General features: G+C 38.5%; 1 non-coding gene and 1 pseudogene across 2 annotated transcripts in view; one reads left to right on the forward strand and one right to left on the reverse strand.

The window, feature by feature from the left end:
• The window catches only part of LOC149208542 (pyruvate kinase isozyme A, chloroplastic-like), a 205,176-nt pseudogene extending 192,838 nt beyond the window's left edge, over positions 1–12,338 (forward strand). The window contains exons 6-7 of the transcript XR_016252781.1: positions 11,592–11,826; positions 12,034–12,338. The product of XR_016252781.1 is annotated as a pyruvate kinase isozyme A, chloroplastic-like (transcript). The remainder of the gene's footprint in view (positions 1–11,591; positions 11,827–12,033) is intronic.
• Positions 12,339–23,471: 11,133 nt separating this feature from the next.
• On the reverse strand, positions 23,472–23,545 carry TRNAQ-CUG (transfer RNA glutamine (anticodon CUG)). Its single transcript has one exon. It is a non-coding gene; the product is annotated as a tRNA-Gln (tRNA).
• Positions 23,546–23,996: the final 451 nt, after the last annotated feature.

The following is a 23,996-nucleotide window of genomic DNA, read 5'->3' on the forward strand; positions in this document are numbered from 1 at the left end:
GTCAACGCAGCAGCAAAACGGTCAACCCTTTGACCTCGATTTTTGTGCCAGGTAGTATGGCCTTCAAAAATCGAACCTCCCACAAGTTTTCAGCTTGTTTGGACCAAGCATTGACCAAAGTCAATGCTGGTCAAACTTCTGCGAAACCCTAGCAGCAGAAACCCTAGCAGCAGAAAAATCCTCTTCGTCCTTCCCACGTGTGGCTGAAATTCGTCCTCCAGGTAGCTCGTACTTTTTAGGATGAGAGAGGAAGATGTGAGTTGTGTTGTAATCTAATTCTCTCCAACTTTTCCTTTATATATATATCCATCAATGAGGGTGTGTGACACATCTGTTGGGCATGTGAGCCTACATTACAAAACTGGCTGACCTTTGCACATATAATTTATTAAGAATAATAAATTCAAAATATAAGTTCTGCTCATCGGATTAAGACTATTTTTATATGGATTTTACACCTCTCAGAAAGAGGAATCCAACAAAAATATTAGCCTCTTAATCTGAGCATCAGAACATGGAGTTTGGACCTAGTTGTCCAAATTTAACACTCCCTCTCAACTAGGGAGAACTCCATCTATTAGTGCAATTAACATCGTGAGTCATCCCGCCGAAACTTGCTTTGCTGGCTTCTTTATTTCAGAACAGAAGTGGGTCAGTCACAAAGACATCATTCCCCGACTGACATAATCAGTCCAGAGGTCCCAGACCTCACAAATCTTGATCCCAGATCAAGTGGTTGGACCATGCCATCCTAGATAGAGAGTACGGCAATCTCTGATGCGTCCATCAGTCTTTGCTAATAGTCTCTAGCTTTTCCACACCTCATTGGCCAAATGAGAGGTACTTCCCATGAGCCCTGAACTCAATGGGTAGGATGCATACGGGGCACAGATTAAATGAGTGGCGAACCAGCTCAATAATCACAAGAGTGGGGCAGAAGCATTATGAGTGCTTATAGCTCCGAGAAGCTATCCCCAAAGCCCCCCAGAGCTCCCAGAGCTCATCGTCCAACAGGACCCACATCATAGGGTCTTTCCACGACACCAAGACTCTCACGGAAGGTTAGGAACTTGACCTTCCCCAGGGGCTTAGTGAGAATATCCGCGACCTGCTCATCAGTTCCTATATGATCGAGCCTTACGGCGCCTCGCTGTACCATATCCCGGATAAAGTGGTACCTGATATCAATATGCTTGGATCGGTCGTGGAACACAGGATTCTCAGTCATACGAATCCCACTCTGATTATCACAGAGTATTACAGTGGTATCTAGCACATGTTGGAACAGCTCACTAAAGAGCTTCCTCAACCAAACTGCTTCACAACAGGCCATACTAGCAGCAATGTATTCGGCCTCCGCGGTGCTCAAAGCCACCGACTTCTGCTTCCTGCTCATCCATGAGATCGAAGCAGAACCAAGATTGAAACAACATCCAGATGTGCTCTTACGATCCACCACACTGCTAGCCCAATCGGCATCAGTATATCCCCGGAGTATCACACTCCCGGCAGTGTATCTCAGCCCATGGTTTATCGTGCCCCGAAGATATCTCAAAAGATTCTTGGCACCAACCCAGTGAAAATGATGAGGCTCAACCATCTGTTGACTTAAAGTATTCACTGCAAAACATATGTCCGGACGGGTGTTCACTAAGAACATCAAAGCTCCTATGAGTTGACGATACTCAATAGGATTGGCCAAGATAGGCCCTGCAGCGCTGCCACTCAACTTCTTAAAGTTGAGTTCCATTGGTGTCGACACGGAATTACAGTCCACCATCCCAAATCTTTCCAGAAGCTTCACAATATACTTTCCTTGAGAAAGGAAAATCTCTCCAGGTCTCTGCCAGACCTCCAGGCCTAGGAAATAGTGCATCAGTCCTAGGTCTTTCATCTCGAACTCAGCAGCAAGCTCCCTCTTACATTGATGAATGAGAGGGTCATCACCTGTCAGGAAGAGGTCGTCCACATACAGCACTAGAATGAGAGGCTTTCCTTCCTCAACCTTAAAGTAAAGGTTTGGATCAGCATTGCTTCGAGTGAAGCCCAGCTTCATCAAGTAACTATCCATCCTCTCATACCAAGCTCTGGGTGCTTGCTTTAACCCATAGAGGGCTTTCTTCAACCTGCAGACATAAGTGTCTTGATCTTGAACTTCAAATCCCAGAGGTTGTTCTACATACACCTCTTCCTTTATTGCACCATGCAGAAAAGCGGTCTTGACATCCATCTGATGAAGACTCCATCCTTGCGTAGCAGCAAGGGCTATGATGGATCGGATGGTGGTATATCGAGCCACAGGTGCAAATATATCGTCATAGTCAATTCCTTCCTTTTGAGAGAAGCCACGGGCAACAAATCTTGCCTTAAACTTTTCAGCACTCCCATCAGATCCATGTTTAATCTTGTAGAGCCATTTAGCGGTGACAACAGATTTGTCCTTCGGTCTCGGGACCACATCCCAGACATCATTCTTCATAATAGCCTCATATTCTTCATGCATAGCATCCTTCCAAACTTGATGCTTGATGGCTTCTTCAAAAGATCCAGGTTCAGATTGTATAATAGTACTCATGGCAGCTAGATACCCTTAGTATCTACACGGCTTCTTGCTTTCTCGGAATGTTCCCCTTGGGGCAGCATGACCCTCAGCATCTTCGAGGGTGTCCCTGAGCCATGATGGCCTCTTTCCTAGAGAAGGGGAAGGATCAATAGGGTCCATTGGCCCTTCAACCTCAGGCATAGTCTCATCCTGGGGTTCTTCCAGATTTCCAGGTCTTTCTTCATGGTTTTCTTCAGATCTAGGAAGATCTACTACTTTCTTCAGGGAAGCATCTTCGTCAAAAGTGACATCATGGCTTATCTCTACTTCCCTTTGACCAGGTACATAGACTCTATATGCCTTAGAAGTCTCACTGTAGCCCACAAACATTCCTTTCTTCCCAGTAGCATCCAGCTTACTTCTCTTTTCTTTCGGCACATGAAAATAGACAGGACATCCAAAAATTCTAAAATGTGAGACATCAGGTTTCTTACCAGAGAAAACCTCTTCGGGAGTTTTGGAGTCCAAAGCGGAATGAGGGCATCGGTTTTGAATGTACACAGCAGTATTTGCAGCTTCTCCCCACAGAAACTTTGGAAGACCCTGGTCACATAGCATGGCACGGGCAGCTTCCACAATAGTCCTATTCTTGCGTTCAGCAACACCATTCTGCTCAGGAGTATATGCAGCGGTAGTCTCCCTCTTAATGCCAGCTTCTCTGCAAAAGTCTTTGAACTCATTTGACTCATATTCAGTGCCATTGTCAGTCCTCAAAATCTTGATCTTCTTTCCGGTCATATTTTCCACCAAGGCTTTGAAGGTACGGAACCACATGAAAGCCTCATCCTTCTTCTTCAAGAAGTATATCCAGGTTTTGCGAGAGAAGTCATCAGTAAATGTCATATAGTAAGAACATCCCCCCAGGGATGTTACAGGGAACATACCGGAAAGATCAGAATGGACCAGTTGCAATATCTCAGATGTCTTTGTGACACTTGAGGGGAAAGGTCCCCTTGTATGTTTTCCTTCAGCACAACCCTTACATACACCTTTATGATTATTTCCAAAATCAGGCATCCCTGTCACCACCTTCCTTGCTTCGGGAAGAGCCTTGTAATGAAGGTGTCCAAATCTTCGGTGCCATAGTTCGGTTTGACGGATAGTATCACAAGTCATAGCTCCCAACGGACTCCCTCCAACCTGGTAGAGTGTACCAACTCTAAAACCAATTGAGATAGCTTCCTTGAAGCTCTTCTTCCACATGAGTACCTTTCCATCAGAGAAAGTTACATTGAATCCTTTGTCTTCCATGGCAGATACAGACACAAGGTTCTTCTTCAATTTGGGTACATAGAGTACATCTTGTAGATGGAGGACTTGTCCTTGAGACAAGTGGAGGGTCACAGTCTCGGTCCCTTTCACAGGATAAGTGGCATTATCCCCAAGGATAATTTCTAGATTAGTATCCCTTTCAACCATGTCAGAAAGTGCTTCCTTGAATCCGGTGATGTGTCTTGAGGCACCACTATCGATTAGCCAGACATCCATAGTGTCGGGCAGAGATGCAGCGGAGAGAGCAGATATTAGAATATACTCATTTCTTTTATCAACAACATTAGACTCCTCATACCTGGTATTTCTGGTCCTTTTAGAAGGTGGATGGTTTCCTTCAAAGTGAGCCTTCCTCTTTCCTTTGGATTTGTCATTTCTTTGATTCCCATTCCTTTGGTTGTTGTTGTTGTCGTCACTATCGGGAGAATTCTTCTGGAAGGGGCATTCTCTAGCATAGTGTCCAGTCCTATGGCAGGTGAAACATTTACCCTTCTTCTTTTGAGTCTTAGTCCTTCCTTTGTCCTTGGAACCACCAGAGTTCTGCTTTCGGGAATGAGCAACATAGGCAGTATTTCTTTCATTATCAAATTCCTTCATCCTTGTTTCTTCTTGCATACATCTAGACAGAAGCTCATCAAAGTTAGGGATGGTATTATTGTTGAGAATGGTAGTTGTGAATACTTGCCATTCATATGGAAGTCCTCCAAGTGCGGTGAGAACCATCTCACGATCAGCTATTGTCTCCCCAATAGCTAGCAGATTGTTCCTGGTTTCGGTCAACTTCATAAAGAAAGTTTGAATAGACTCGTCTCGGCCCTTCTTCATATTCTTCAACTTGTTCTTGAGGAATAGCACTTGGTTCACATTGTTTACTCGGAACATAAGTATCAGTTTGTCATACATCTCCTTGGATGTGCCTAGTTCAGATATGTAGGCAACCAGACTCTTATTTATGGATTCCCTGATCAGCAGTTTTGCTCTGATTTCTCCCTTCTTATACTTGTGTTTAACAGCAGCAGAGGCATTTGATGGAGGTTCTTGAATCTTCCCTGTCACATGATCTAGGAGATCATGATCTTCTAATTTGAGATCTAATAACATCTTCCAGGCATGGAAGTCATCACTTCCAGTCAGCTTGTCATTCTCCCTGAATTCAAGCTTAGAGGAATCCATTTCCTTTGATGATGATTGCTATAGATAGAGTTTGTCTTCACCTCAGCTCTGATACCATGTAAAGTTTTGTAGATGTTCTATGCTAAGAGCAATTTCACTTTTCTCACAACAATCATACAAGTAGATAAGCAAAATGCAGATAGAACATATAAGCAGATCTTACAGAAGACAAATCAGAAACAAGAAAAATGTATGTGTTTGTTTCGGCGGTCAACAGGATGCTTCAACTAGCAAAGTCTCCTTTGGTCAGCCAGCCCAGCATGTGTCACAACAACCCTCCAACCAGTAGATGAGTCAACCCAAGTCAGTTCTACAAAAGTCAACGCTGTCCTGAAAAGTCATCGCAGGGGCAGCAAGCTAAAAGTCAACGCAGCAGCAAAACGGTCAACCCTTTGACCTCGATTTTTGTGCTAGGTAGTATGGCCTTCAAAAATCGAACCTCCCACAAGTTTTCAGCTTGTTTGGACCAAGCGTTGACCAAAGTCAACGCTGGTCAAACTTCTGCGAAACCCTAGCAACAGAAACCCTAGCAGCAGAAAAATCCTCTTCGTCCTTCCCACGTGTGGCTGAAATTCGTCCTCCAGGTAGCTCGTACTTTTTAGGATGAGAGAGGAAGATGTGAGTTGTGTTGTAATCTAATTCTCTCCAACTTTTCCTGTATATATATATCCATCAATGAGGGTGTGTGACACATCTGTTGGGCATGTGAGCCTACATTACAAAACTGGCTGACCTTTGCACATATAATTTATTAAGAATAATAAATTCAAAATATAAGTTCTGCTCATCGGATTAAGACTATTTTTATATGGATTTTACACCTCTCAGAAAGAGGAATCCAACAAAAATATTAGCCTCTTAATCTGAGCATCAGAACATGGAGTTTGGACCTAGTTGTCCAAATTTAACATGACTCAACCTTCTCCTCACTCTCCTGAATGATTATTACATGATGCGAAGAGCGAGGATGCATGGATAATTTGTTGGAAAATGTGAGACAAATAGCAAAGGATACACTATTAGAAAAGGAAACTAGGAAATTGTGTGTCTCCATTCCTAGAATGAAGAAATCAGTGAAGAGAACTTGGAAGAACCACATCAGCACGAAGAAAGACTCAAAGAATTCATCAATAAAGAAAACCCTACTGTATAGTTGAGTATCTCACTTCAAAAAGAGAACAATGGTGAAGAGCGTCCCTCAATGGTGACAACCTAGCAACGACATTTTCTAATGCATCCACAATTATGTTACACATTCTTGAAAGACAAAGTAGTGGAATTAGAAGAAGACACTGCAAAAATGAAGAGGATAAAGACTTTGAGGTAGAAAGAAAAGAAGAAGAATCTCCTTGTCCTTCCAGTAGGAATCAATAAATAAGTGAAGAACATGAATATGAGGAGATCCTTGATGACATCATAATTTAAGAACCCACCCTCCCTCTTCCAGGTGAAAACACAAATTCAACAAGCTATTTTCCTTTCCAAGCGCCTGATCTTCATGATTCATCTACTAGTGACTTGGAGGAAGAGGATTCAATAAACAGACTTATTATTGAAGAGGATGGGGAGCACAAAGAACCTAAATCTATTGATGCATTCCTTAAAGTTGACAGATGTAAATGGGACTTGAGTTATTTTCTCTTCAAAGGTGATCTCATCCATGACATTGACACTGAGGGATGCTAGATTGTAGAGCCTTGGTTGCATGAGCAACCATGTTGCCCCATTGATCATGAGCAACTATATCAACTCATGTTAGGGAAGACATATGTATAGGTGTCGAAAGGAGATTTCTACATGCGTGATCCAATAGAAAATTTTCATCAGTGGATAACGTTGGCATGTAACTCTCAAGTGTACAAAGATCCATTTGATAGGAATGACTTGAACCTAGTAGTAATGAGCAGGCCACAATGTATTTGGTATTTGACATTTCTCATGAGTTCTTAGCCTCCCTGGTCAATGTAGTTAACTATAAGTTGTTGGTTTCAATGTATTTTCAATTTCCATGAATTTTCTCATCATTTGTGTGTATATGTGATTAGGGGCAGCCAAGAAGGGTAGTGGTCTATGCGCAAGTTCTAGTTAGAGCTGCCATAAAAAACCCCTTTGCTTACTACTATAGTGAAAAATATTGATGAAATGCCTTATACACACACACTGAAGAATATCATTATCTTAGTCTTGTAGGTCGGTGGATATAGGAAGCATGTAATAGCACAGAGAAACCTTGGTACTTCTTGGATTCTTTTCCACATGATGAGGACTCCTCGGGGAATGTGGCATGAGCCATGAACGCTTTTCCAACTTAAATTTGTCACAAGTTTGACATTTCACTATTCTGCGTAGCAACCAAGCATAAAGGCAAAACCAAAAGTAAAGGTCAATTAATTTATTGGTTGCATTGGTTATATGATTTCACCTAACATGTTTACCTTTTTTCAGTAGGTTAGGATAGGATGCATAAGCTCTTAGGCAAGAGCATTAGATTAGATTAAACTTTTTGTAATTTCAATTTATGCTTGTGTGATTTTATTTTATTGTTGTGATGTACTTTCATGCTTGAGATTAGTTAGATGTTTTTCCTTGGTATATTTCCATTTTGTCAATTGGATGTCATTTCTATTCTTAGAATAGTTGTCATTTCACCTTGATTTTTATTACTATGTTCAGGAGGGATAGTTCTTTGGTTTGATTCTCTCATAGGGTACGGATGTTTTAATGATGAGTTTCTAGGTGACAGGTGGAAGATTCTGAGGTTCACACCCTCCCAAGTAGAGCATGTGTCTCACAATTGGTGCTAGTTGTTACCACTCTATCAATGGGGGTACATTGGATTTTCAGTGCATCATTCACCACCATTGTAAACCCAACGTCATAAGTTAAAGCCATGTAAAAACCATGTGAGGCATTGGATTAGGTCTCCTAGACCTGTGTCTTGTCAGTTGAGTCTATATCAATTTTGTTTTGGTTGGACCATGTCTTGTCCCTTGAAAGCCTCATGTAGGCAATCTTGTCCCTTATCGGATTGGAGAAACTTGGTGGAATTCTCATGAGGACTCATGGTTTTATGGGAAATTACGTTTATAGGGGTGATCACTAGTGTATGGGCCGGTCCAACCCGCTTTAAGGTGCACCTATGTTATTCCACCTGGTTAGTGTCTATAGAATCTACAGGTAACCATGGCTGTGGTGTAGTATTACTCATGATGACTCTCACAACCAAGCAGTCTCTTGTGACAACTTTCACATTCTTTGAGGTAGTTCACAATTCCTAATGCGAAATGGTCCAGGTGGTCAAAAAGTCAACCTAGTCTCTTATTATAGAGCATGATGAGAGGATTCCATGCTAGATGGAATTTTGTTGATCAAAGCATTTGGTGGTTAGTTATAATTTGGTCAAACTTGGTCAACAGTATAGGAAAATATTCCAAGTGGATTTTCAGGCCGAGCATTAGGTCGTTTGTGACATGCATGATGTCAAAAGTGGTCTACTCAATGAGAGAAACAAAACCCAAGTTTTAGATTTTGCAAATCCTCAAGGGTGATAGAGATCATCCACGTGGGCGTGATGATATGGCATGACAAGTTTCTATGAGGCTTAATAGGGGTAAAAAGTGATAAAATTTGACATATTATATGTCAAAATTGCTTTATAGAATGAGAGGAACAAAACCCATGTCTTGCTTTCTCCAAATTCCCAAGGGCACTAGAGCTCCAACAAGGCATGATGACATTGCAAGTTAGTGATAACATGGCAGTGCTTGGCAAGATATGAAGATTCGAAGAGATATCTAGTTTAGATCCAGGTCGGTTTCAAACTTTCAACTTACCCAAGTGTCAAAATTGTTAGAAAGTCAAGGGCGTTGGAGATCCAACTTCCATGTGGCTAAGTCGAATTACTAAAGGGAAAATTCAATTCAAACATAGCTTTTGCTGAAGTCAACTAGTTGTTAGAGAGTGTAACTAGACGTTGGAGACCTGATGGATCAATTAGTTGAGAAATGGACTTATGAACCAATGTTGCGAAAATTGCTATCGAGATAAAATCTACAAGGGTCCAAAAAAGGAAAAAATTGGGAAAATTGGTAAAAAATCGGTAAAAATAGACAAAACATCGACAACATTATAAAAATATGTATATTTTTTTCCAATTTTTCAAGTATCTAAAGCATCCACAAATTTTTAATGATTTTTACAATTTTTTGGCAAATTTTACAATTTTTCTGGCGAATTTTACGTTTTTTTTTGGAGATTTTTACAATTTTATCGCATTTTTTTCATGTTGGAAAAAATCGCTGATTAAATCACCATTTGGAAAAAACGCGATTTTCACAACATTGCTATGAACAAAGGGAATTTTGAGCCACACTGTGGAAATTTGTCCAAGTCGACCCCCTAGTGGGTGAATTAAAAATTATATTGTAATATTTTATGAACTAATTTACTAAGTCTTGAACATGTGGATGACTAGTAAATATTTTATTCAGGAGTCAAACAAGCCTTTTTATTTTTTTCTATAAAAGGATAGTCTCTCCTCATGTATAAATCATTGTTATTCACTTGAGACAAGTGCTATCTAATAAAATGATTTCATTTATTTGCAAACTCTTGTACACTTTGTATAATTGTGGAGTGGTTTTTGTTAATGTTCTTTTTCTTTCTATTGCAATTGGGCATTATTTTTTTGAAATCTAATTCCATTTAGTCTCTCCTCATGTATAAATCATTGTTATTCACTTGAGACAAGGACTATCTAATAAAATGAGTTCATTTATTTGCAAACTCTTGTACACTTTGTATAATTGTGGAGTGGTTTTTGTTAATGTTCTTTTTCTTTCTATTGCAATTGGGCATTATTTTTTTGAAATCTAATTCCATTTTATTAATAATTAAAGTTATCCTATGACTAATGTTCTCTACCATTGAGTGTTGAATTTGTAACTATGGTCGGTCTTCATAATGTATATTTGGTCACTTGATATACTTGTATTTATCATTGTAAACCATATTTTAGATGCTAGAGTCAAAAGAATTTATTTTGAGTCAAAGTCCCATTGTGACTTTTTTAAAGAAGAAAATTTGAATTTTTGAATCGTAATTTTTGGCTCCTTAAGTTGTCAAGTTAACCTCCCCTCTAAGTCAAGTTGGCCCTGGTAGAAGACACCCATTTGGCCAAGGCAGATCACTATATAAAGGTAGTTCGACCTCCTCCACTTGAGCAATTTGCATCTCTCTCACAAGACAGTTTTTGGGCAAACAAGTGAAGGACAATGACAAATAGGGCGAAGAAGAAGACAAATTGGCTCTCTTTCTCTCTCTCATCAAATCGCACGTGTGGATATAGTCTCATCAAGTGGATGACTTAGTCCTATTGAAAGACTCTATTTGGTCATTTGTTGGCATAATAAATTATCTGATCTTCAAGGTAATCAGGATGGGTCATCAAAAAATTCTTTAGTAATATCTTCAGTTTTACGCAGGTTATAGTTTAACACTATCTGCAGTAATAAGCAATTAGATTTGAGTTTCCTTTACGCTACTCCATTTTAGCATTTTTGTTTTCTATCTATATCAAGGACTGGATTTTTTATAAATAACATGGTTTATTTATTTTTACTTTACTAGTGACAATCATGGGAAGCAAATTTAAATTGTCACGATCATTCATGGCATAAAATGGGGAGCTTGGTCAGCTACCTATGACTATGCCTTAAAACTACAACTTATGATGCAAAACCTAAAACCATAAAATTTTACATCTTATTTACATTATTTCAGATGTTAACTTACATATTTCTATCTTCCAGTTAATCCTGTTTGTTATTCAAATTCCAATTTTTATGGTGTATTGAGTTCTGTCTTGCTTTGAGCTTACTTCAACACTTAGGGGCACTAATCAATGTTCCAATTATCTGATGCTTAGTACAATAAGTACCAATTCTTTGAGACAATGTTTAGTCTCTTGCTCAGGGACCAATGGAGTCATCCCCATGAAGTTAATAGAGTTCTTGTCCATAGCAAGGCCTTGTTCAATGATCCAGTTTGGGCCATGGCCATATCATGATATTTTTCACTTTGGTCTCAAATGTTATGCAAGTCTATGCTTGCGACGCCCATGCTAGTCCTAAGATCATCTACAAGGCCTTCTTAACCCTGCACATTCTCAAGATGACATCATCAAACAATGTTACATGGCTCCCTAATGTATGTTTTTTTATCAAGATGCTAAATTTTTAAAAAAGTATTCTCAAATTTGATTTTAAAAAACAAAATAAGTTATAGTTTTAACTTTTTTCACCTATCTTTTCTGGTTTTGTTGTCTTTACAATTTTATTCCGTAATTTCTCTTGTTTTAACCAACAGGCAATGCATACTTTGTGACATTGGTCATGTTAGTATGATGCTCTTTGTAGTATTGCTATCTAGTTTTTAACATATGTTATGGTCTGAATAGAATTTCCAACATTCTAATTACCTATATTTACTCATTCAACATTGTTAGTTCACTAAATAGTTTGGATCACTCAATTTTGCTGTTTAGGTTGCTGATGTGTCCGAAGCAGTAAAACAGCGTGCCGATGCTTTGATGCTTTCTGGTGAGTCAGCTATGGGTCCGCATCCAGAGAAAGCTTTGGCTGTTCTAAGAAGTGTAAGCCTTCGCATTGAGCGGTGGTGGCGTGAAGAGAAGGAATATGAATCTATGGACCTTCCAGCTATTACCTTATGCTATACAGATAGCATCTCCAAAGAGATATGTAAATCAGCTGCTAAAATGGGTATGTCTGATACAATGAATTATTCTGCCATTTGTTTTAAGTACAATAATTATCTCATACATTTGATTTCATTTGGAAAACATGATGATAAGAAATATGAATTTTGAAAGGAAGCAACAACCTGGGCTATTTCTTGTTTTCTTCTGGATAGTAAATATAGGCTGCCTCTCATTTATGACCTCAAATTTGAAATTGCCTTTGTTTTAGCCAACAAGCTGGCTGTGGATGCCATATTTGTCTACACAAAACAAGGACACATGGCTTCCCTTTTGTCAAGTTGTCGTCCAGACTGTCCAATTTTTGCCTTTACTACCTCAACGACTTTAAGGCGACGGCTGAATCTTCAATGGGGTCTCATTCCTTTTAGACTGAATTTCTCAGAGGATATGGAGAGTAACCTTTACCGTACCTTTGCTTTGCTGAAAGCAAGAGGTATGGTGAAATCAGGTGACTTGGTAATTGCTGTTTCAGATTTTCTGCAGTCCATTCAGGTAATCAATGTGCCATAATGACATTTTCCGGGTTTCTGACTGTTGCTTCACAATTTTCTTGGGCGGTTGTGTTACTAATCAAGAAGCAAGCATTTTCTCTGAAGGAAATGTTGGTGTTTGATCCCAATTTATTCTCCAGAGTGTTAAAGAGCCAGATAAGCTTATTCAAATCAGTTTATTTGCCTGAATTGCAAATAATGATGTAATTAAATCTGCTACATTTGTTTCTTGAGGTATAATATTTTACTTTAAGAGTTCAAAACTTTTCTTTGCATTCTGTGTTTCAGGTTTTTGTATGTAAATGTAACTAGTGTCACGGGTGCAAATTAGATTTTTTATTTCTTAAAAGCATCCCTAAAAATAGGATACCAACAAGAATAGTGCTTTTCGTGATTAAGCCGCGAGTGCAAGGTAGCATGAACAAAATGTGTTAAAAATAAGGAAAGTTTAATTGGATGGAAGTATGGAAAATGTTTTACTACATTGTAAATTAATTGAATGTAATTACTTGAATTCCTTTTAGGGCTTTGACATTTCACTGTGTATGCCATATTATCTATAGAATATTGTAACTATAAAAGTTGTCAAAGAGCAATTTTCACTATACAATTTCAACAAAAATGATTAAACTTGTCCTGATTACAGGGCATAAAGGAAATGGAATAGCACAAAGAATACTGGGATATATTATTTGATTCATAGTAACCCCATTGGCACGAGCTGCTGCATTGATCCAAGTAATCCACAAACGACAAAGATCTCTCTTGCGTTTACCTCTATCTCGGTGCATGGAAACTAAGGCTCTAGCTTTTCGTTGATTAGCAGTTCGAAAAAGTTTCGAATGGGCCCCTCGAGAGCCTGATACAAATGCAAGAATTTTTTTCCGATGTTTTCGAGGCCCTTTTTTCAATGGAACTCTGGCTATTGAAGCATACATGTACTATAATGTGCTTACCCATGAATATCAGGTAACCGGGTACGTACGGGAAAAATTGGCGATTTCATTGTATAAGTGATGAAGAACCCTAAATAGAATATTATTTCCAGTATTATGGAATACTATTTCTTATCCAATATTCCTGAACCTAATGTTGGTCTATCAGATCTCTAGATACTTATACTTAAAGCTCCAATTAGCAGAAAGATAGAATTACTCGCAGTGTATTGTGGCCAAATAGAAACATCTATCCCCCCCCGGTACGGATCGAAGTGGGTGAACGAAAATTGATTCCAGTTCCCGCATACGAAATAAAGTTATAATATCTCGAGGAGAAAATGATCCTAATTGGCTACTATATATTGCTAACATCAGTAAATGCAACAATCGAGGATTTTGAGTAACCAAGCAATTGAAATGGCTAAAGTGGTAACAAATCCTGTCAAATATAGTTTGTTGAGATTATGCACTTTTCTATCTCCAAAGTGCAGCTGGTTGGGCCCAGCCATATTATTCAAATATACAACTTGCACACACTCCCTTTCCAAAATAGCTCAGTACACTAAGCACCACACTTGAATTTATTATATTTGTTTCAAAAATATTGGTATTTGATCCGAAACCCCCAACGGAAGGTCAATAACTCAAGGAAATGAAAGGGTTCTATATAATCAAATTATTGTTTTTTTTTAAGTAATAAAAGAATTGAATGGTATTACACCTAACGCTAGGCAATATACATATCCCCTGGCCACTCCTTCTGGCCAGGCAGGTATTATCTATCCGTTGACAACCTCGTCACATAATCTTCCTTCCTCTAGTGGACCACGCCTCCACACAACCATCATCAATCTTTGTACCATATATGGATACTTGAATACTAAACAATAGTATGATTGTTACAAATCACGAAAATATTTCTTCGAATCACGTGTGAAAATCAATTTGAAAGGAGATCATTTTTCTCTTTGTTTTCCAAATGGTCTTTTTTTCGTCTTTTTTTTGGATCAACCAAATATTTAGCGAATCTTTATGAAAATAAGTCATTGGTATCGATCGTATCAATACGTGAGCCAATAGCCACATTCTTTATGATCCCTTCCACATAATATTTGAACATATAGAGAACGGAACTTCCAGGACCAATGTCAGTGCTTCTAGTACCGATTTAGAATATAAACTCTTTATTGCGATCAACTAATGGATTTGGATCACAATTCACGAATAAAACAATTGAATGATTTTGTTGATGTATTTGACCAATCAAACATTTTATAGTTAGGAAACTGAATTGATCATTGGAACTTAAATGTTCCATTGGTCTGGAGGAACTTGATCCATCCAAATAATTATCATGAGAAATTGTGTAAAGATCTTCTTGAAAAAAGAGTGGATATAATAAGCATTGTTGTTTAATTTACCTACCAAAACATCACTTGTTTCTATCCAAGATCCTAGCATTACAAGACCATTTTCGTCCAAATGATGAAGTGAATGAGATCCATCTGGAAAGAAGGTATGGTCTCGCCCTATCAATCCTCTCTAATCGAATCCAAACTGAATCTGAAGAATTGATAGAAATGATTTAATTGCACCTTCTTCATGCTCTTGGAAAAATAGACCCAATGCAGATAGACTTAATTCTGAGCGTACTTGTAGATTCTTTAGGATCGGAAATGAAATCTTAGTTTATACCAACCAATGATGGAGGACCACTAGAATGGTTAAAGCTAAACAATTTGAAGTCTAAGCACAACTAACTGGGTATTCTTTCCTCAAGTCCTTCCATCCCGGACTTATTTCATTGGTTCTTGTTTTCCCTTCCCTCGCTCTTCCCTTGAAATATTTATTGAAATTTCATTGTATGAAATGAAATAAATATTTATTGAAATTTCCTGATTGGATATTGATTCATGTTCCTTGATTCAATCCATATTCAAATGTCTTTACATTTGAATGTATGTTGAGGAATCAATGGTGCGAAGTAGAGTAGTCTGGTAGCTTGCAAGGTTCATAACCTTGAGGTCACGGGTTCAAATCCTGTCTCTATCTTTCCTGGGCTTTAGGTTATTTCCACAATGCACCTACCTAACGTTCCTGAGCTAAAGACTCTGAATTTTCCAATGCTCACGAGCTTGGGCACATTTCTCACTCATTTGGCAGGGTGTCCAATGGTAATGTACCTGATTGTTGTCTACTATGATCTACTTGATTTCTGTGTACTCTGATCTATCTAAGACCTTCTCTTCTTTATATGAGACTGTAGTAAGAAGAGGATATATCTGTCTACCACCCTTCTATATATATAGAATTCTGAGGCTCCTACTTCCTATATTATGCAATTTATTGTTCCAAACGAATGGCGGGGGAAACATCTGACCCGAGGGATGGGTAAAAGGCATTTTTTTCTTCATATAAAGTAATGAATTACTAATAAAAGCGAGTGCAACGATGGTTGAATGGTAAAATTTCTCTTTGCCAAGGAGAAGATGCGAGTTCGATCCTTGCTACCCGCTCGTTACATGGAATATGAAAAAGAATAGTTCATGTATTGATCATTTCTTTTCCTCACTTATCATTCAATTATAAAATGTACGAATTTTCTCTTCTAATTCATATTAATATAGAAATAATGCCAAAAAGAGATTTCGATAAGGCCTTATTATGAAGAAAAGTATTCGTCTATTGGAAAGGAACCAATATACTTTTAACATCAATTCACAATCGAACAAAACAAAGATTAAAAATTGGATTGAACATTTCTTTGATGTAAGAACTCTTCCTTTTTTTTATGTTATATGCCAAGGTAAATTTTTTTTTGGAGGAAAAATGATTCGGTCTCAAGCTTATTTGAATATAATGGATAACAGTGGAGAGAACAGACCGTGTAAGAGCAAATAAGTCATTATATATCACATCTATAGATGATATATTAATCCATATAATCTATAAGGCTTATAATCAATATAAATGGATTAATATATGAAACGAACTATATACAAAGTAAACACGTTCTAAAAAATCCTAAGTTTTCCTAAGTTTTCTTGTTAACTTTCCATCCTGCTGCCCCCACCCAGCCAGCTATGGTAGTTTTCATTGAACCGTTGTTGATTAGAAATTAGTTACAATCCTTCTTCCGGATAGCTCGTCATTCGAGTTATTACCTTAATCCTCCCACACCCCCGATAGCAGTTAGCTGCCCTTCCTCCTGACAATAGGATTTAGAATCGTTGTTACTCCCTAGGTGGCTCACGTCGAACCTACCTTCTTTCCTTAGTTCGATCATATATGAAATACCTCTTTCAATTTCTTTATTGGAACTCTGGTGACGAGGTGATGAACGATACCTTTGCAATTTATGGACTAGGTTAGATATATTTTTTGATGAAAAATATCATTTTTCTACTAAAGAGTAGAGCTATTATTGTTCCATAAACAATAATACTTTATGGCGGAAAAAGGAAAATTCTGAGCATAGTTCAAATGCTAAGTCAAAATGAGAACTTTATTTGTAGCTACTGCTGTTTTGAAAACCTGTCTATCCCCAATAATTAATTCTCGTTGACTATGTCCTATAGGAATAATAGAATCAATAGCAATAAGCTCCGTTTGAAAGGGTTCATATACGGAACGTCTTGATATAATACTTGGAGCGGGAGATTCAATCAGTGGAAATTCAGAAGCTGAAATTTGACCCTTACCATCAATGGGTTGGGCTAGAGCATGTCTAGTGGTGAGGACATTGTCTCCTCATGTCGAATACACGGGTTCGATTCCCGTAGGGGATAGGTACATACTCATTCTTGGTCTCATGTCTAAGTGACAGGCTGGCTGAGAAGCACACGCGCCTACCTATATAGGGAGGTACCTCTCCACATCTCTTCTCTTGACTCTCTAAACAAAATGGAATCCCAAACCCTAGTAGCCACACCTCAAAAGGAGGAAACGACAAAATCATAGCAAAGGGTTTCCCCTACATTTTATCCTAGCCAAACTTATGTGAAGCTACTTCAATGACCATCTATATCGGTCAAAGAATTAGGCTCCAACATGGAAAAATAAGGCTTCGGTACCGAAAGCTGTCTATTCACCCACAGAGGATAATTATTGTTTTTCCCTATTAGACTTTAGTTTTCAAATAACACAGTTTTGCAGATTGGTTCAGTAGATCCCACATTATTTGAGTTGTAATGAACAGGCCATAAACATTAACATGGTTTAGTGTAAATGGAATAGATTGAGATCTATCTTGAGATTTATTGTATGTTTTATCTTGATACTAAGATCTTGTCCATCTAAACAACTCTGGGTAGGGTATTTGATCGAAGGGTCGTTGTTTAAAATGATCATTTATCTATCTAAGAGATAAATGAATTGTTGGTTTGGCGCTATATTGGGACGAGATGTTAGATGCATCGATAGAAAATCATAGGCTTATTTGTAACAACAAAATGATTCAAATATTCGTCATCTTTGTATGGAATCATGTGGAAAAGAGATTTACATGGAGAGTATATAATAAAATAAGAATAATTTTGAGCCAAGGGCATTTGATCCGAATATGAAATGATGTCATAATCCATATCCACGAAGCCAATTATGTAAACTACCGCATCATTTCAGATGATGTTTTGAAGCTCCCTCCCTGATCTCGAATCATGATCGAGATCAGTGCCAACTTTAGCATAATCACTCTCCTATAGCTAGCCCTTTGGGATACATATTTCCTGATTGATCTTTTCAGTGCATTTACCTTTATTGCCTCTGCGAACATAGTAGTGCAATAATCCGATTGCGTTACATAGGGGAGATATTGTTTGGTTCTAAACAATTTGCTTCCTCCCCTCTATGTAAATATTATGATACTATCATAGGTATGTTCCGTGAAGATCTGAACTATGGTTTGTGTTAAACAGACATGGGCAGCAAGAGAAAATATGAAAGATAAAACATGCAGTACAATTTTTATTAACAACTGATATACATTTATAGTACATTGTTGTGACCGTTGGGTTTCACATCCCAAGGTCTCTTGGACTACTTAGTCTATTCAGCTTCCACACTAACCCATTTAGGATTAGGTGTCCAACATTCCCCCCCTTAATCCGAAGGGTTATGTATGAGTCCAAGAAGAGAGCTGTAATACAAAATGTGCAAAAAATGCATGGCAGCACTAGGCTGAATGTGCTCTATGAAATGTTGGTATAAAGGGCAGTGGTTTAAGGATGACCACCAACACTGGAACGCTTAGTGCAGTTCCCGGAACTCTTCCAAAACTGGCAAGAAGCTGAAGTCTTCTGCTAGAGGAAGTGCTCCTATTGTTTTGAAGAGGGAAACCTTCAACCAATAAAGGGAGGTCTCACCCCACATAAAAGGGAGAACTTCAACCTGAAAAGGGAAGTCTCAACCTGTGATGGTTTAAGGATAACCAACAACTCTGGAATGCTTAATGCAATTCCTGGAACTCTTCCAAAACTGGCAAGAAGCTGGAGTCTTCTGCTAGAGGAAGTGTTCTCAATTTTGTTCCTGGAATTCTTCCGAAACTGGCAAGAAGCTGAAGTCTTCTGCTAGAGGAAGTGTCCCAGATTGCCAACTGAAGGCATGTTCACGGGCATCTTTGTTGCTGGCTACAACTCTGAAACTGGTGTGGTAGGTTGTGGCTCAGGCTCGCTTGATGTGGCTTTGAAGCTTGTAGATGACCATCATTTCCCCCCCTGTCAGATACAAGGTGAGATGATGGAGAAAACTCAACTGCAAGACTGTTCAATATTCTGGAACAAGTTCTGACATGTGTTTGGAATATCTTCTTGGCTGTTGATGCCCATTGCCAAGAAGCGATCCATCCAAGATGAATCTTTGTTCTTGTAGGACGTTTGTTTTTGAAGCATATGTTTGAAGAATGACCGGTTTTATGATAGTGCTTACATGGATGAAGATCAAAACAGTGATCTTTCAGATGGCCAACTCGGTCACAGTGTTGGCATTTCACGATCTGTTGTTGTTGTTGTGGAAGAGGGGCAGAGTTTGGAACAGCTGAAGCTGAACTGTCATGAGGAGCAGGTGAACTTTCATGAATGAATCCAACACTCTGAAACTGAATGTGCTTGGCATAGTCTGGAATATGAAAGGACAAGTCCTTGTCATATCCAAGACCAGTTCTGTGCTTGTTGTGGACAAGCTGTTCCCAAGGTCTGATGATGGGCTTGGGAAGTGATGACTGAGTTTCTGCGTCTGCATGTACAACTGCTGCTTTATTTGAATGAACGGTAACATTATTGACTTGCTGTTGATGGGTTGCAGTCTCAATGTTCTGAACAAAAACAGGTTCAGAATGATGTCTATTTTGATGTAGCTCTTCTTGCTGTCGCTGTGATTCAATCTGCAAAAAATCAATCTTTTCCTGTGCATTTTGTAGACAGACCTGAATATCTGTGAGAGAAACTTTGCTGACTTTTAATGTATCATGAGCAGTAGACGACATTAGAGTTTTGAGGAACTCTAATACTTCACTGATTCTAGCCATTTTTTTTCTTCAATGTCAGATTTACACCTTACAACTACTACTTAGTGCAGAAAAGTAATACCTACAGTAATATCCTTTATACATGTGCAGCAAATGATCAGAGTTCAACCAGCAAGCACCGATTACAATCCATTACATGAAAATAAGAGTTTACTCATGACCAGCATTATGTTCTGACAAAACAACCGATAAAACTTTTCTCCATCAATATTATAGTCAGCCCACCAAACTCTTTATACAGCAATCGAATCAAGGAATCAATGCACTATAATGAGTTTTAAATACAATGCCACACTGGGGCAACAACGATTGCAAACTTCAAATACTAGAAAGAGCTGTCACAGTAGAAATACCAGCAGTAAATTTCTCTATTAGATCATCCTCTGAGATCAAGAACTGCACAATTCACTTGAAGAAAAACTCTCGAGGAATTTTATTTGTTTTCCTGGTGTTCTTCTTTGGAATCCGTCTTGACTGCAAAAAACGGTGATTTCAAAGGTCCACGGTGCAATCTTTAATTTGCCTTCAATTCAAATCACTTGAAGAAAATTTGTCAAGAAGCATTATTTTATTTCTTCGAATCCTAATGCTTCTGAAATACGAAAACCAATAATTTTAATGCACGATTTAAAACCTCGATTTGAAATGATTTGATTTGTCATCAACCAAAAGTAAAATAAACCGCCAACTCTCGTCGGAGAGATTAAAAATTCCTGAAGAAATAACACAACTACAACCACTGTGGTCTACAAAAGTATTTCATTTTTCGAAGCATACATTCCCAAATTCTTCTTGAGGGTCCTCAAGTCCAGCCTTCATGGGCTTAATCATACCCATTGCCATGATTCTGTTCATGGGCGCCGCTGCAGAAGACGAAAGATGAACCGAAAGACCAAGAACGGGAGCGAGTTATCCTGCAGAAGTCATTGTTCAAAATTTATGGGTCTGTAATTTATTGTGTCCTTCAACAATTCAAACGTTGCGTTAAAATGGGACAACATTACCATTTAATACCATTCAATAAAATGTTGATTCGCATTCAAGATATACCGTGTTCAATACTATTCAATATATATGCTGGACCATTCTATAAAACAACGTGCATTCAACAGCGTTAAATACCATCATTCAACACATTCAACGCATTCAAATTTGGACGGGCATATGTATAAACCCACAATCTTCAAAGAAATTCAATGCAGAGCCAATTTACAATACTCCATACCATTAACACAACATTAACCATAAACGGTCTTCAAAAATCTATGTACCGCAGAACATAAATACTTCATGGTATTCACATGGAACTTTCCGCAGAGACCAATGCGGGAGTAATCAAACACGGATTATAAAAAGAGGCACACAGTCTTCGCAAATCATGCAATAGAACATCCATCAATGCATATATCAACTTATGAAGCATACCACGGTCTTCACAGTCTCACGGTCAACTTTAACATATTGTATGCAGAGAAACGACTAACACATTCACGGTCTTCCACTGCGGTCTTCTACTGTGCATTCCTCCAGCAATATGTCATACAACATATAAAGAGCAAGGGGGCCAAGCGTGGAGCGATGAAAGGAGATATTTTGTAGAGATTTGATAGAGATTGAAAGAGAAGGTACACATTTTTTAACAACGTTCAAGCCACAGTCAATGCAATATGCATTCAAACTTCGAACATAACTTCATAACGTTGATACCAAAAACGCATTCAATAATTCAAACGCAATTCAATACCATATATACGCTGGACCAAACAGCGTTAATAGAATACAGCGTTCAAATACCACCACAGCGTTTCAAATACCATTATACAACGTTACCATACAACGCAGTTCAATGCCATTCAAAGGGACAACGTTACCTTACGTATACCATTCAATATATGCCAAGAGCGCTTCAAGCGTCGACAAAACCTGTTTCAGTGCCCGTTCAAACATATGGCAGCGTTAAACAGATAAGCTCAAGCGTTCAAGAGACAATGAGACAGCGGTTAAAAAATACAGACAGACAAGGAAACATATGGGACAACGTTAAAACATATGGCGTGGTTTGCAAATTAATGGTGCGACAGAATGGTATACAGTGTTAACACAACGTTCAATCCAACGTTAATGCCAATACCATAACACAGCGTTCAATGGAATGGTGCGACTGGAACAAATCAGAGCAGCGTTTCAATGAACAGAGAATATGAAATGTTTATGGAGTCTAAGCGTATTCAAATGAACAGGGTGCAGAAATCATAAATAGAATATGTTAGGGCAGCGCAGGTGTGGCAGACAGAACGCAGGTATCTCATTCAACAACGCATACAAGGAGCTAGACCTTCATCGATGGTGGCGTATCAGCTTCAGCGCTAAAACAGGAAATGACAGTATGGACAGATGTGCAGTGCTGGCAGAGGTAGGTTATTTCAGGTCTGAGGAGAATAACGCAGAGGCAGAGGTCAGGTAACGCAGAACTGACATATATATAGAGACCACAAAACAAGTGGCTCAAATTGGAGCAGGACCAGCAATCGCCCGCTCTGATACCATGTTAAACAGACATGGGCAACAAGAGAAAATATGAAAGATAAAACATGCAGTACAATTTTTATTAACAACTGATATACATTTATAGTACATTGTTGTGACCATTGGGTTTCACATCCCAAGGTCTCTTGGACTACTTAGTCTATTCAGCTTCCACACTAACCCATTTAGGATTAGGTGTCCAACAGTTTGTACCTATCATTTCCTCGTCACTAGACTTCCAATAAAGAAATTGAAAGAGGTATTTCCTATAATAAATTGAAGGATCTATCCCCTCTCATAATTATGTTGATTATGACCAAAGAATGATATAGTATCTAATTTCTCTTAGTTAGTAGCATGCATCACACAAATCTCCCTAAGATCTATTAGAGAGATGATGGTTCACAAATCTATACAAATTGACGCTGGTGAAATGTGGGCCCTACCAGTTAGAAATAATGATAAAGGACATATAGGGATGAACATATGAAAGGACCTACCTTTTGACTTCACCATGCTACCCTAACTAGGAGGCGAATTAGCCTATTTCGGGGTGTCCCCTTGAGTTTCTTTTCGAGTGTCATCCTATTAGTTATGACATTTTGAGGATCTATACGTACGGGCGCAAGAATTTCCAATATTCTGACTCATGATCACATTCACTAAAAAAAAGGTGACCTTATCTACATACCTAATAGGATTGAAAAACCTTATAACGTTGTAAGCAAACTTTACAATGTTATAAGGAACTTCAATACATTATAGCTATTCCTGGACTGGATGAATTATCGGAGGAAGATCATGTAATTGTGGCAAGAGCAAGAAAAATTGAACGTTTCCTATCACAACCCTTTTTCGTAGCAAAGGTATTATCAGGTTCCTCAGACAAATATGTTGGTCTCATGGAAACAATTAGAGGGTTTCAAATGATCCTTTCTGGAGAATTAGATGGTCTTACCGAACAATCATTTTATTTGGTGGGTAATATTGATGAAGCTACCACGAAGGCTATGAAATCCAACATGGAAAGTTAATTATGAAAATGACCTTGATCAGGAATCTGAAGTATCGATCCAAGATTATGATAGAATCCTTTATTCTGTTATAAAGAAAGATTCTCTCCTAAAACACAATGGAAAGGAATTTTCATTTAAAATACAACATCTTTGGGGCTAGAAGGGATTTGAACCCTTGACTTCATGGCCCAGAACCATGAGCTCTGATCCACTGAGCTACCAACCCTATCGAATGATCTATAAGATCATTGTAAAGGATGAATATGATTTGTTATCGAATGCTTGACCCAATTTCTTTTCATAAATCACTCTGTTTTTTATATTTGACCTTGGAAATTTCTAGTGCTGGTTATGGATCAATTGATTCAACAACAACTGGTGCTGACTCTTCTATTAAGGGAAGTCGTGATCCATTATATAGGATTCTCTACTTGTCTCTTCCTGTATCTCCCTGTCTTTGAGGGCCTGTCTCTATCTTCCGACTGAGCTAGCTTAGTCCTGTGCCGACCTTAATTGATTGGTTTTGTGTTGGCCATATCCTATTTGGTTGTTGATTGAATGTTTTCGGATTGATTTTTATGATCTCTTCTCCCTTCCCTGGTGTTACGGGAATAATACACCCTAGGGTATGGGTTGAGCACCCCAACAGAGCAGAGGGCATACACCAACAAGAAGCA

Source organism: Pinus tabuliformis, chromosome 1_2, assembly GCF_031772625.1.
Source record: "Pinus tabuliformis cultivar Carrire ecotype Pingquan chromosome 1_2, CPIR1, whole genome shotgun sequence".
Lineage (NCBI taxonomy): Eukaryota > Viridiplantae > Streptophyta > Pinopsida > Pinales > Pinaceae > Pinus > Pinus tabuliformis.